At 34.3% G+C, this 15,314-nt stretch overlaps 1 long non-coding RNA gene across 1 annotated transcript in view; it reads right to left on the bottom strand.

Moving 5' to 3' along the window:
* Positions 1-15,314, bottom strand: part of LOC139359205 (uncharacterized) — a 145,513-nt gene that overhangs the window by 115,893 nt on the left and 14,306 nt on the right. Inside the window, exon 2 of the long non-coding RNA XR_011615112.1 lies at positions 8,217-8,263. This is a non-coding gene — a long non-coding RNA (uncharacterized lncRNA). The remainder of the gene's footprint in view (positions 1-8,216; positions 8,264-15,314) is intronic.

Raw genomic sequence — 15,314 nt, 5'->3', positions numbered from 1 at the left:
TGAAACTAATAAAAAGTATAAATATAACAACTCCTTCACAATTTATGTCTATGACATTTTGATTATGAACATGATTGCTTTGCCATGCAATTGTTTATATTCTAGAGGAGTGATTCTTATCTGGCGTATCATGGCACCCCTCAGAGACACAGCTGCCACTTGACACATCATAAACTTGTGTGGGATCTAAATAAAATTTAAAATCATGCAAGTAAATGTTATGAACTAGACATATTAGTAGAGGAGACTTTCAAATTCCGTTAGGACATAAAACAAACTTCACATAATATTATTCAACATAGTAACTCAACAGGCAAGTGCTAGTACTACTAGTGATGCTATGTAGATTTTACAATATTAGCATAGCTGTATTGCTTTAGAATAAAATGAACTTGAAAGATTGACAAAATTATTTTAAAATTTATAAACTATTCATTTTGTGTAATGAGTCCCTCAATTCAGTAGCCTCTTTTAGTGACAATCTGACTTTTTTTTTTCCTAATTGTTTCAATGAGTTCAAAGAAGTAGTAAATATTGATGAAAGTTGGGTATACAGAAGGGCAGAGATTTAAGTGGCAATGTTTCAGAAACTGATTTGAGGTGAACAGATTGTCCAGCTTGGGCTCAAGCAGAGAGCACATCTGAATGCCACAGTTTCTCATGGCGAGTTTTGATTAATTAATCTTAATTTAGTGCTTAGAGGTCTTTGAATATTTAATGCTGGACCTGATTCAGGAGTGTTGAAACCTTATAAACAATCATCCATCAGGATGTGACGTGATAGTTATTTTGTGGCCTGATATTCATTTTCAACTTCTACTCATCTATATGCAACAGAGATAATGTCAAGAACTGATATTTATTCCAAAACAGCATCAAGAAAATAATTCATTAAGATACAGAGTTGAGCTAGTACTCTGCTGTTGAAAGTGTTAATAAAAAACAATCTTGAATTAAACAAATTAAACACTCCTGACTTATTTATTTTACTTTATTATTAATTAATCCTTAGTGTTCTTTTAGACCCAGCCTAATGTAGTACTTACAAGCATCATTTATTATTCTAAGTGTGATACATACATATATATTTACCTTAGTTGTATAATAGGTACTATAATTATCCTCAGTTTAGACATGAAGTCAAGTAGGAAAATGTATGTAAATAGCCTGATGCATTAATAATCCAAAAAGGTGAGGCCAAAGTTTAAACCTAAACATTCTGGTACTAAAGCACCATATTGTGTATATGTGCATATATGCCCACAACGACACACACACACACATACACATATAAAATACACTCCACACATACAAATATTTACACTATGTGTGTATTATATGTGTGTGTATATGTCTGCATGTATATATCTGAGCATAACACTAGGTTGGGTTAATTTCCTTCCCCTTTTTAACTATTAACTATGTGTATATTAACTATTTAACTATTAACTATGTGTATATTAACTATGACTGTTAAATATTAATCTCCCCTACAGAGATAGATTATAATACTCACTACAGTTTAAAACACTCCAAAACACTTAGCATATATATATTCTCTTGTAGTTTTATGATTTATTTGAATACCATGTGTATTAGTATGCATAATAAGATTTCAATCAATGCTTTATACCTACAGAGGACTAAAACCATAAAAATTTTCTTTCTAAAACATTTAAAATATATTCTGTAAAGCCAATGATTGTATTATTTAAACGGACTATGATCATATAGAAGAATTTTAATGACTTATGTGTAGCTATATGAATATATTTTAGAGCTTTATTGATTACACTTGGTATGTTGCTTGCATTTGCCTACTTTATTAAAACCAATAATATTGTTACAACAGAGTTTCCTAGACTTACTGCTTTATGACCTTTTCAAAATTACAATATTTTGCAGGAAATTGATTGCAGCTAAAAATTAAATATGTGCTTAAAGTAAATAGCAGGCATATTATAAACAAAATTATTATTAGAACTGATAAATAAATTTAATGTGTATGCCTTTAAATTTTTCCAATCATTAAGATAATGAAATTAAATGCTCTTGATGTATTAAAGTAACCAAATCACAATAAATTCAATACTTTAAACCTTAATACTTTTGTTACAAAATGACATACACACCAACATTTTTAATGAAAACAGTTTTTGCTCTTTAATATGAATCTATTTATTATATTGAAGTATGAGAAATTGCAGTATTATCATATCACTTGTAGCAGCAATTATTTTCCAATGCTCAACTTTCATCCCAGCATAAAATGAAAAGAAATGATTTTGAACATGCAACTTGAAGCCATTTCTTCTTTTATAGAATTTGAGTATTTTTGTTTTTTACGTTTAAAGAAATTTTATCATGTGAAGTTTATCAATAACATAGTCTTATAAGTTAAAGAAGTACATTTTTCTTATAAATTTACACGTTTTTAATGTATGGATTAAATAATTGAAGCTCTTTTTCTTCAGATACATGTTATGCATTGATCCATGGAAAGAAACTGAAAAATAAGTGAATGTGGGATAATCTATAAAGAGTTTTTATTTAAATGGAAAAGATATATATTCCTGATTTAAAAGTATGGATAGTCTTATGAGATTTTAATTTGGAGAAATTTTGTAGATGACAAGGAAATTATTTAAAACAAAGGTAGAACTGTGCAATGTTTTACATTCATTTGTCTATTATATTGATGTAACCTGAAGCAAAGGCCTAATTAGTATTGACTTTAGGTCACATCCATAGCACTGCAGGTTGCCATGGCAATAGTAATCTATCTGACATTAATGACATTATAATGAGCATAAAAATGATGTAAATCATAATTAAAGTGAAGATTAATTACTTATCTTGATCTTGGGGGAAGTCTGAGAATGCAATTTAAAGCGTTTATAATGAAAAGTAACTATAAAGTCATGCTGTAGGAAATTCAGGTAGTTTACAAGGTTTAATCTCTGACTGCATGCTCAAGAGAGATTGAGCTTCTATTATAGCACATGAATTTGTTTTGACATCTGACTTTGTTTGAATTCACCTTAGGTAATAAAATGTGTTCTTATTTAATCTATTCTTCTGTCACTCATTTCTCTATGGAAGGGTCATCAGTCAGGAAAATAGTTAACTTGTCAACCTGTGGACATTTTCCTGAGATAGGACTGGTTGTACCAGCCAACTTCATGAACTGTACATTTCGCACTAAGAGTATGGTTTGAGTCTGACCACATGAGATATATATCAGTTATTAAATTGGTTCATGTTTTATAATGACAAAAAATAAAATATATGTAAAGCTATTTCTCTGAGGGATGTCATGATACAGCAAATATAAATCATGGTTTATGAATCTTTTTAACAGTTTAATTATATCTGGTTTTTATGTCTTTAAAATATTAAACTTTTAAATATTAAAATATTAAATATTAAAACAGTTTCTTTCACATTTACGTTTATATTAGTAGTGCAAACTAAGGATTTAAAAATTATTTAAAAGCATAAAGAATCAAATAATCAAGCATTGTATCAATATATGTATTCATGTGATACAGATTTTTATTCTGAGAGAACCATCCATTTAAATAATAATAGTCATGGAATTACACAATTTTGTTTTAACTCTTTTGTGCCATATGACATTCAATAACGTAGTCTGATGTAATATCATATAAATTATGCAAAACTTAGTAGCCAAGAGAAACTATTTAATTTTGCTCTGGATTTTGTGGAACAGTTTTTCAGGAGTTCAGTTGGGCTCTACATCTGCAAAAATGATTCACTTGCTGCCTTTTAGCTGGTGACTCACCTTGACTGGGAAATTCAAGATAACTTAACTTATTAAGCCTCTCACTTGTGCTGGAATGACTGAGACAATGGAGGTTGGACAAAATCTCTCTTGCCCTTTATATGTTCTTTCTGTATGACAAACTTTGGCTTCCTCACAGAATAGGTTTTTTCAGGGTATTCACACTTCTCATATGGTAGTTCAAAATGTTCCAAGAGATCTACATGAAATCTGCAGCAGTTTATGTAGCCTAAATCCAGGCTGCATTCTTCCATTTTTATGACATTCCTTTGGCTACATAAGAAGAGTCTAAGTGAATATGAAAAGGTGTGGTGTCTAAGTGAATATGAAAAGGTGTGGTTCATTGGGGACCATTATAGACTGTCTATCTCAGTCGGCCTTCTCAGCCCCAGGGATTTTCATCCCTTCCATGTGCAAAGTACACTCATCCCTTACAGAAACCCCCAAAAGTCTCATTTCATTATGATAGCATCTCAAATGTTATGGAGCTTGTGGTCTTGTTAATGTGCACATAAGTTTCCTTGGATATAATTTCTTAATCAGAGTTTCTATAAATCTCAAGTTCTGGGAACTTAACAACAGATTATCTTTGACTGAAAGATTCAAAATACAGTGTTGAGATAGGGATAATATATAACACTGTACTAGTCTGTTTACATGCTGCTGATAAAGACATACCAGAGACTGGGCAATTTACAAAAGAAAGGGGTTTATTGGACTTACAGTTCCACATGGCTAGGGAGACCTCACAATCGTGGCAGAAGGCAAGGAGGAGCAAGTCACATCTTAAGTGGATGGCAGCAGGCAAAGAGAGAGAGCTTGTGCAGGGAAACTCCCCCTTATATTACCATCAGATCTCATGAGACTTATTCACTCTCAAGAACAACAAGAGAAAGACCTGCCCCCATGATTCAATTACCTCTCACTAGGTCCTTCCCACAACACATGGAAATTTCAGGTGAGATTTGGGTGGGGACACAGCCAAACAATATAATTCCTCCCCTGGCCTGTTCCAAATCTCGTATCTTCATGTTTCAAAACTAGTCATGCCTTCCCAACAGACCCCCAAAGTCCCAACTCGTTTCTGAATAAACTCAAAAGTTCACAGTCCAAAGCCTCATATGAGTCAAGGCAAGTCCCTTCCACCTATGAGCCTGTAAAATCAAAAGCAAGTTATTTACTTCCTAGATACTATGGAGGTACAGGCATTGGGTAAATACAGCCATTCCAAATGAGAGACATTAGCCAAAACAAAGGGGCTACAGGCCCCATGCCAGTCTGAAATCCAGCAGGGCAGTCAAGCCTTAAATCTCCAAAATGATCTCCTTTGACTCCATGTCTCACATCCAGGTCATGCTGATGCAGGAGGTGGCTTCATATAGCCTTGGGCAACTCCTCCCTCTGCCTTTTCAGGGTACACCCTCCCTCCTGGCTGCCTTCACAGTCTGATATTGAATGTCTGTGGCTTTTCCAGGTGAATTGTGGAAGCTGTCTATGGATTTACCATTCTGGGCTCTGGAGGATAGTGGCCCTCTTCTCACAGCTCCACCAGGCAGTTCCCCAGTAGGGACTCTGTGTGGGGTCTTCCACCCCACGTTTCCCTTCTGCACCGACCTAACAGAGGTTTTTCATGAGGACCCCACCACTGCAGAAAACCTCCGCCTAGGCATCCAGGTATTTCCATACATCCTTTGAAATCTAGGTGGAGGTTCCCAAACCCCAACCTTTGATATCTGTGCACTCGCAGGATCAACACCATGTGGAAGCTGCCAAGGCTTGGGGCTTGCACCCTCTGAAGCCACAGCCTGAGCTCTACATTGGCCCTTTTCAGGCATGGCTGGAGTTGCTGGGACACAGGGCAACAAATCCCTAAGCTGCACACAGCACGAGGACCCTGGGCCCAGCTCACAAAACCACATTTTCCTCCTGGGCCTCCAGGCCTAGTGATGGGAGGGGCCACCTTGAGGACCTCAGATATGTCCTGGAGACATTTTCCCCATTGTCTTGGGGATTAACATTTGGCTTCTCATTACTTACGCAAATTTCTGCATTCTGCTTGAATTTCTTCTCAGAAAAAAAGATTTCCTTTTCTATCGCATTGTCAAACAGCAAATTTCTGAACTTTTTTGCTTTGTTACCCATTTAAAGCTGAATGTCTTTAATGGCACCCAAGCCACCTCATGAATGCTTTGCTGCTTAGAAATTTCTTTTGCCAGATACCCTAAATCATATCTCTCAAGTCCAAAGTTCCGCAAATCTCTAGGGCAGGGGCAAAATTCCTCCCAGTCTCTTTGCTAAAACATAACAAGAGCCATCTTTGCCTGAGTTCCCAGCAAGTTCCTCATTTCCATCTGAGACCACCTCAACCTGGACTTTATTGCTCATGTCACTGTCAGTATTTTCGGTAAAGCCATTCAACAAGTCTCCAGGAAGTTCTAAACTTTCCTACATTTTTCCTGTCTTCTTTTGAGCCCTCAAACCTATTTCAACCGCTGCCTGTTACCCAATTCCAAAGTCACTTCCAAGTTTTCAGGCATATTTCTTAGCAGTACCCCACTCTACTGGTACCAATTTATTGTAGTAGTCAATTTTCAGGCTGCTGATAAACACCTACCCGAAAATGAGCAATTTACAAAAGAAAGAAGTTTATTGGACTTACAGTTCCATATGGCTGGGGAGACCTCAAAGTCATGGTGGAAGGTAAGGAGGAGCAAGTCACATCTTATGTAGATGGCAGCAGGCAAATAGAGAGCTTGTGCAGGGAAACTCCCCCATATATTGCCATCAGATCTCATGAAACTTATTCACTCTCACAAGAACAGCACAGAAAAGACCTGCTACTATGATTTGATTACCTCCCACTGGGTTCCTCCCACAATATGTGGCAATTGAAGATGAGATTTGTGTGAGGACACAGCCAAACCATGTCAAACAGTAGACACTCTCTGTCAAAAAGTGGGGCTGGAGGAAGGTATGCAGAAGTGAATCCAGCTGAGAATATAATCAGTAATTAGTGCCCAGTCATGCTTCCTTGGTATAAATTGTGTGACTATTGGGTATACTGTCTGGTGTATTTCAATAGAATACTACTCTCGTATTCTAACTTTTTAATAAAAAATGTTTTCAAATAACTTCTTCAGTTTGTTATTCCCTACAGAAATTTGGATATCCAAAGGCCTCTTTTCATTTCATATTTTGAGTTGAACAAGTACACTTACTTTAAAAATATTTTGAGTTTTCTATGTACTCAATTATAATTCATTGTATTATTTATTTTTACATTACTTACCAAGTATCTCTACATGGAGCTGAGTCAGGGTGCTATTTTACAATACCCTTAAGAGATTTAAATGCCATATTGGATAGGCCCGTGAATTTTTCTGGGGTCTGCACAAAGGCTCTTACAGCCACACAGATGAAATTTTAACCCTCAGGCTATGTTTACTGGTGTCACCTTGGACTTGATCTTCACTTTTATTCCATTTCTTAATTTAAAAGTCTTTTGCAACAAAAAAAATGGATATGAGAACCAGTCACATTTGTAAAACCAGCAAGTTTTGCTGGTGTATTTTCTCTAATATTTTTCAAAAACTAAACCAATACTTATTTAATTCACTATTTCTCATATTTTATCATTGGAAGCTAGAAGACTAGGGGATTTCTTTGATAATGCCTGAAATATCCCTTGTGAGATACAAAAGTTTATGAGATCATTTTTTTTTTATTTTCTATGTTATATAGCAAACAGCAAACAGTTTTGACAAATTTCTGCTATTTCATTAGAATGTTTCTGTTTTCTTCAGACTCCAAGGCCATTTTTCTCACCCACCTTCAAGCCTTCAACAACAGCCTTACTGAGGCCCCTACAACTATTGTGAACATTCTCTTTCAGGACCTTTTAGTTTCCACCTGCCACTATTATAAAACAGTGTTATACCTTTCAGGCATTTTTAAAACACTCCAATTCTGTTACCAATTTCTGCTTGTTATTTATTGTTATGTAACAAACTGATCTGAAATTTAGTAGTTTAAAAATATTATGTCGGGAATTTTAGTAAAGCTCAGTTGAGCAATTATTTGGATCCATATCACATTAAATTTGGTAATATTCAGCTGATAAATGTGCTGATATAGAGGAGTCAAGGTGGTTCAGTTTCCATTTCTGGCATCTGAATTGGGATGATTGGTAAAACCAGCAATAGGCTAGCACTGGTCTATTTCAATGTAGCTTTCCCATACAATAAGTTTAGGCTTCCAAAATGGAAGGGCCATCCAGTGTGTAATGTAGCCACATTACAGCTTAAGATGTAGCAAAACAACACAAGACAAAACAAAAATAACACACACACACACACACACACAACACAAAGGAAAAACATAAAGAGGGAAAAATAGAAATAACTGACTTTACCCTTCTCTTCATTTTTATTTTCTCCTGTTGTTTGCCCTTGGTTCAACCTAAGTAAAAGCAAAAGTAAGTAAAAATCACACAGCAAGCATGCCTAGTTAATGCAGTCTATATGGATCAAAGGGGTAAAGAGTTTATCTAGAGTGTTAGGCAGACGAAAAACAGAACAATTCATTCATTTTATTGTTCAACAAGTATTCAGTCTCTTCCATCAGTTGAAGAAAGCTTTATTCCCATTACAATAAATATAAAAAATTACTGCTCGCTTCTGTATCATTGGACAGGTGAAAATTCAACTGTCATCTCTAGTACTAGAGTTTATGGTGTTGGGAAAAATGTTTTCAGCAGTGAAGGTACATGTTTATCCACATAATGTAAGTACCTGCTAGAAGATGTATTGCTGCCCTTTCCATGAAAACATAATACAATGTGATTCTTCCCATGGGGCTCCACAATGGCCTCCGCTGTTGACAAGCTGGGCTCTAAAAATGGAGGTGAAACCAATAAATAATAACCTTCCAAATCAGAAAGCACCAGGCTCAGATGGGTTTATTGGTTAATGCTACCATACCCTTAAAGAAGAAATGATACCACTTTTTTTCAGTCTCTTTCAGAAGATAGAAGCAGAGAGATACTGCCTAGGTTATTTTATGTGGCCAGCGACACTCTAATACCCAATGCAGACAGACGTTATAAGAAAAGAAAACAAGTGATCAAAATAACTCATGAAAACAGATACAAAACTTATTAACAAAATATTAGCAAACCAAATTCAACTAATATAAAAATAATTAGATACCATGACCATGTGAGATTTGTTTATGCAGAGCTAGCTCAACATCTGAAAATTCATCACATCAACAGGCCAAACAAGACAAATCACATGATTATAACTGATAGAGTTCAATAACAATTCATGATAAAAACTCTCAGTAAACTAGGGATAGAGGGGAACTTCCTCAACGTTGTAAAGAATATTTACAAAACCGTATAGATAATATTCTTAATGTTTAGACACCCAAAACATTCCCAGTAAGTTCAGTAACTGCTTTACAACCTTGTACAGGCACTCTTAGCTAGTTCAATAAGGCAAGAAAATAAAATAAAAGGTGTAAGATTGGGAAAGAAGAAAAAAGACTGCCTTTGTTCATGGTGACATGATTGTTTATACAGAAAACTAAAATCAATGAACAAAATAATTCTAGAATAGATAAGTCATCATTGTATGGTTGCAGGATATATTAAGACACAAAAGTCAATATATGTCCTATATGCCAGCAATGAACAAGCGAAAACTGAAAGTAAAGACACAGTAACATTGATATTAACATCCTAAAATATGAAATGCTTACATACAAATCTAACAAAACATGTATACGATTTATATGAAGAAAATACAAGACTCTCATGAAAGATATAAAAGTGTCTTTTGAATTAAGTAAATGGAGAAAAGTCCATATTCATGGATGAGAAGACACAATGTTTTCAAAATGTCACTTTTCTCCATATTGATCTATAGGCTCAATGCAATGACAATAAAAATTGAAGCATGTATATTTTTGGATTTCAACAGATAGATTCTAAAATTTTTATGGAGATGCAAAATTCCTATGATAGCCAAAACAATATTGAAGAAGAACAAGGTTAGAGGACTAAAACTCTCTGACTTCAACATGGACTATAAAGCTATAGTAATTAAGAAAGTGAGGTATAGGTATAAAATAGACAAATAGATCACTGGAAGAAGATAATGAGTACAGAAATGGACCCACATAAATATGGTCACCTTATCTTTGACAAAGGAGAAAAGACAATATAATGGAGAAAAGATAGTCTTTTCAAAATTCGTGGTAGAAATTCCATTACTGTGTATATACCCAAAGGAATATACATCATTCTATTATGAAGATATATGTGTGTATATGTTCTTTGCAGCCCTATTCACAATAGTGAAGACTTGGAATCAACCCAAAAGTCCATCAGTGATAGACTGGATAAAGAAAATGTGGTACATGTACACCACGGAATACTATGCAGTCATGAAAAGGAACAAGGTAATATCCTTTCCCGGGACGTGGATGGAGCTTCAAGCTGTTAGCCTCAGCAAATTAACGCAGGAACAGAAACCCAAAAACAGCATGTTCTCACTTATAAGTGGGAGAAACATGAGAATACATGGACACATGGTGGGGAACAACACCCACTGTGGTCTGTAGATGGGAACTGGAGGAGGAAGAGTCTCAGGAAGAATAGCTAATGGATGCTGAACTTAATACCTAGGTGATGGGCTGATCTGTGCAGCAAAACCACCATGGCACATGTTTACCTATGTAACAGACCTACACATGTACCCCAGAACTTAAAATATAAGTTGAAGAAAGAGAAAAAAAAAAAGAAAAATTCATGCTAGAACAAATGGACATCCAGTTGTAAATAAATGAATCTAGACACAGACCTTACGTGTTTCATGCAATTAACTCAAAAATTGCTCATAGACCAGCACGCAAAAATAAAATTATATAATACTTAGAGGAGAACATAGGAGAAAATCTAGTTAACTTGCATTTTCCAATGACTTCTTAGGTGCAACACCAAAGTGCGATCCATGAAGTAACAAATTGATGAGTTAAACATTTAAGCTACATTTAAAAATGTCTGCATTGTGAAAGACATTGTCCAGAAAATAAAAAGACACAGCACATACTGGGAGAAATATTTGTGAAAGATACAGCAGATAAAGAGCTGTTATCCAAAATATAAAAATAACTCTTAAAACTCAGTAATAAAAATATGAAAAAACATTACCAAACGTAGACCAAATACCTTAACAGATTTTTCATCAAATGAGATATACAGATGGCAAGTAAGCATGTGAAAAAACTCTGTACATTATATATCATCTGGAAAATGCAGATTAAAGTGAGATACCACTACCAACCAGTTAGAGTGACCAAAATCTAGGACAAGCAAAACACCACCAAACATCAAGCTGACAACAATAGACGCTGGTGAGAATGTGGAGCAACAGGAACTCATTCATTGCTGGAGGGAATACAAAATGGCACAGCTACTTTGAAACATAGCTTTGTGGTTTCTTACAAAATTGAACATTCTCTTACTGTATTATCTAGTAATTACCTTTCTTAAAATTACCCCAATAAACTGAAAACACCAAAGCATACACACAGACATTCATAGCAGCTTTTTTTCATAACTGCCAAAACTTAGAAGTTCCAAGATGTCCTTCAGTAAGTGAATGGGCTAATAAACAGTGATACATCTAGATGATAGAATATTATCCAACATTAAAAATAAATGAGCTATCACACCATGAAAATAAATGAAGGAAACTTAAACTCATGTTATTAAATAAAAGAAGTCAATCTGAAAAGGCTGCATACTGTAGAATTTCAACTAATTTTATATAACATTCTGGAAAAGAAAAAGAAAGCATGGAGACAGTAAAATGGTCCATGGTTACTAGGAGTTGGGTTGAGGGAGGAATGACTAGGCAAAGCATGGAGGATTTTTAGGACACTGAAAATGATCTGCATGACACTATAATGGCAGATATATGAATAAACATTTATTCAAACCCACAGAACATACAACCCCAAGGGTGAACCATAATATAAACTAGGGACTCTGGGTGATACTGATGTGTCAGTGTAGGTTCATCAGTTGTAGTAAATGTATTACTCTGGGGGAGCATAATGATAATGTGAGAGGCTATGCATGGGTGGAGGCAGAAAGTATATGGGAAATCTTTGTACCTTCCACTCGTTTTTCTGAGAACCTGAAACTTCTCTGAAAAATAGTGTGTTTTTTAAAAAGTAGAGGAGGTAAACTTATTGATGACCAGCATAAAGCCATGGTGTTTGAGAATTTTTACTTTCCATTATCATAATTTTTGACTCAACATGTATGCAAACTCTGGCATCCAAGAAGATATACTTAACTCTGTGAACACAGTTATGGATTTCTTAAATTGACATGGCCCTAGGAAAATTTGGGTTACTCAAGTTGGTGAACTGAAGGCCTAAAAAGGAGGTTATTACTAGCTGGGGTCAGTGTTTCTTACAGACAACATAAATTTGGGTTTGCTGCTATGCTGTGGTGGCACACAAGACTATATCTATTACATTTTTAAGGTAATGAAGGCTTTTTAGTTGTACATCTATGAATATATTGTATTTGTGCCTGTTAGATAAACTTGAATAAATGAAGAAAGATGACATTCACAGCAAGATGTGTCTTATCAATCTGTTTATTGGGATATATTTGTGTAAAGAATGTCTTCTAATAAGCAAATCTATAAAAATATATTTTCTGTTTATTTCAAGAGATATATCCATAAAGTCTTCTCTGGATATCCTAGTCACCAATCCTTTAATCTTCAATTCCCAAACCTCAACTAGCCAGTGAATCCATTAGCACTGTCCATTAGTCACTACCGAAGACTTGTGCCTCCAACCACAAATTCTTCCTAACCATGGAAATCATGTATTTTGCTCAAGGTTCTGCCCACTGTGAAGTTCACTGTTTAACATTGTTTTTCAAAATGAACTCTGTATAAAGTTGTTTTTCAGCAGCCATTTAATTCTGGATGATGCCAGTTTAACATACAGACTCAGCTGCAAACCAGGGCCATATTTTTTTTTCTTCTGTTGACAGTCATAGTGGACACCCCATGAGGTCATATCAGTGTTGTGAGAGAGATGTAATAGAACAGCATGAGTAGGTATTATAGTAGACTGAGCCACCTGTTCATATAATTTATTTGCATCTTCTCAGGCTTGTTTGGATCTAGTTTGTGTATGCCATTTCTATTTAAAGATGGAATGCTGCTGTGCATGCATCAGATAATACTCAATTTATAGCTAAGTTCAGAGACATTTTTTCCATGGCCAGACATTCATGATTCTTCAAATATTCACTATAAATCTTGAAATAATTTTATTCAATATTATGAGACATGACCAATTACTAAGTCATAAGAAAATTACCTGCATGTATCATTTTCACATCCAAACTCTGTCTACTGCAATCACATAGCTACAGGTTGGACTTCTCTAAACCCACAGTTATGTTCCCATGTAGATTTCACTATAATCAAGTTCCTGTAAATTTAATTTTTTAAAAAAACAATACGAAACCAATATTATCCCTGCTTTGTAGATGATTTTTTCTAATATGCCAGCTCCAGTTTAAAGTCAATCTCTTGGCTTCTCTGATGAATTTTTTTTTAATTTTTCTTATTTAGCCCTATGTAATTTAGACTCCAAAGTAGGGCTAAGAAAAGAAAAAACGTAAAAATCATCATAGTTGATAGAACATTGACCAATCATAAAGGCAGACAAATAATAATAGATGGTAGATGAATCTGTGCTTTATCACTCTTCCCAAATATTACATTTTTTTACAAGTTGAAGCTTTGTGGAAACCCCAAATTGAACCAAGTCTACTGGTGTCATCTTTCCAACAGGAGATACTCATTTATTTTTTCTGTGTCATATTTTGCTAATTCTCACAAAATAACTCTTTGATTATATTATGTCTGTTTTGATGTTCTCACTTACAGGTGGGAGCCAAACCACTAGAACACATGGACACAAAAAGGGGAGTAACAGACAGCAGGGCCTACTTGAAGGTGAAAAATGGGAGAAGGGAAAGGATAAAAAAAAAAACTACCTCTTGGATATGATGCTTATTAGCCAGGCAATGAAATAATCTGTATACCAAATCCCCATGATAGGCAATTTACCTATATAATAAACCTTCACATGTACCCCTGAAACTAAAACAAGTTAAGAAAAGGTCATGTCCCCATATTCATTGAAATATTGACTTACTTTTTTGGCAAAATATATTGTCCTGCTGAGTTGCTGAACAAAGGAAAGCATCATATATAATATTATATGGTGTTTGGTGACGTATGAACATCTGCTACATCAAAAACTGCTTTGTTATATACATATAATGAACATTATTTATCTTTTATTAAAGATTACACTTATTTTTTCATTAATTATCATTTTAGTATTTTTCTCATTTTCTTTATTTAGCCTTTTATAAATTTTCCCTGAATCAAATTTATTATAGCACTCTAAAGAAAGTTTTTCCAAATTATTTTGGTGGATTTTCTATTTCGTCATTTTTCTGAGTCACCTAGATCATTTTCATAAGCTTTTACTTTTTGTGTTGTGTTTTGCTTTATTTCTTTTGGCTTCACTTAATGAGACATCATGCCCATTACAATAAAAGAACTCTGAAGGAGGGAAAATGTGAATTACCACAAAATTCTGCTTTTCTTATTTGGAACATATTTATAATTAGATTTAAATGGCTAGCCAGGAATAAGAGTTGAGGTGGGATTGAGTTTTACTTAACAGAAAATAAAAATGTAGATTTCTTCTTTTACCAACGAAAACATATGTTGTGGTCTCTGAATTCCATAGTGTCTGTGGCAGAATCTAGAGTTCTGCCTATTATTATGGCACAGTTTTCATAACATTTTCAAATAGAATGCAGAATAAACACTCTCGATACTATAGCAATACATAGCCATTTCTTATTTTTTTATTTGCTCCTCTAGAATATTTTTTGATATTTCAGTTATATTCTTAAACAATGTAAGGGGAAAAGTTCTGACCCACTGTGGTCCTATATTTTTTGTTAATACGATAAATATTTATTGAGTAACCACAGTGTGTCACACACAATGTGCTGAGTAGAGTATATGATGAAAACAGAAACATACACATTTCTTGCTTTTATAGAATATATAGTCCTAATTTTCAAATGAGTTAAATAACATAGCCCAGCATATATCATTTTTCATTCTTCCAAAAATTCTAATGGTGCTTTTATATTTTTATGCTTTCCTTAAATATTTGGATTACTAGAATTACACTCATTACTTATAATAATCTTCCAATTTAATATTGCTATGTGCTAAGAGCTAAATAATTTTGTGGTATGATTCTCATAAATATTTTTCTTAGTATATATTTTCAGTCTTTATAGTATATACTCATAGATTTCATACCAGCGTTGCAGAAATGGTTTAATACCATACATAGAATAGGATATTATTCATTT

This window comes from Macaca nemestrina, chromosome 16 (assembly GCF_043159975.1).
Source record: "Macaca nemestrina isolate mMacNem1 chromosome 16, mMacNem.hap1, whole genome shotgun sequence".
Classification (NCBI taxonomy): Eukaryota; Metazoa; Chordata; class Mammalia; order Primates; family Cercopithecidae; genus Macaca; species Macaca nemestrina.
Note: the sequence above shows the minus strand (reverse complement) of the source record. Positions and strands in the feature narration are given on the sequence as shown.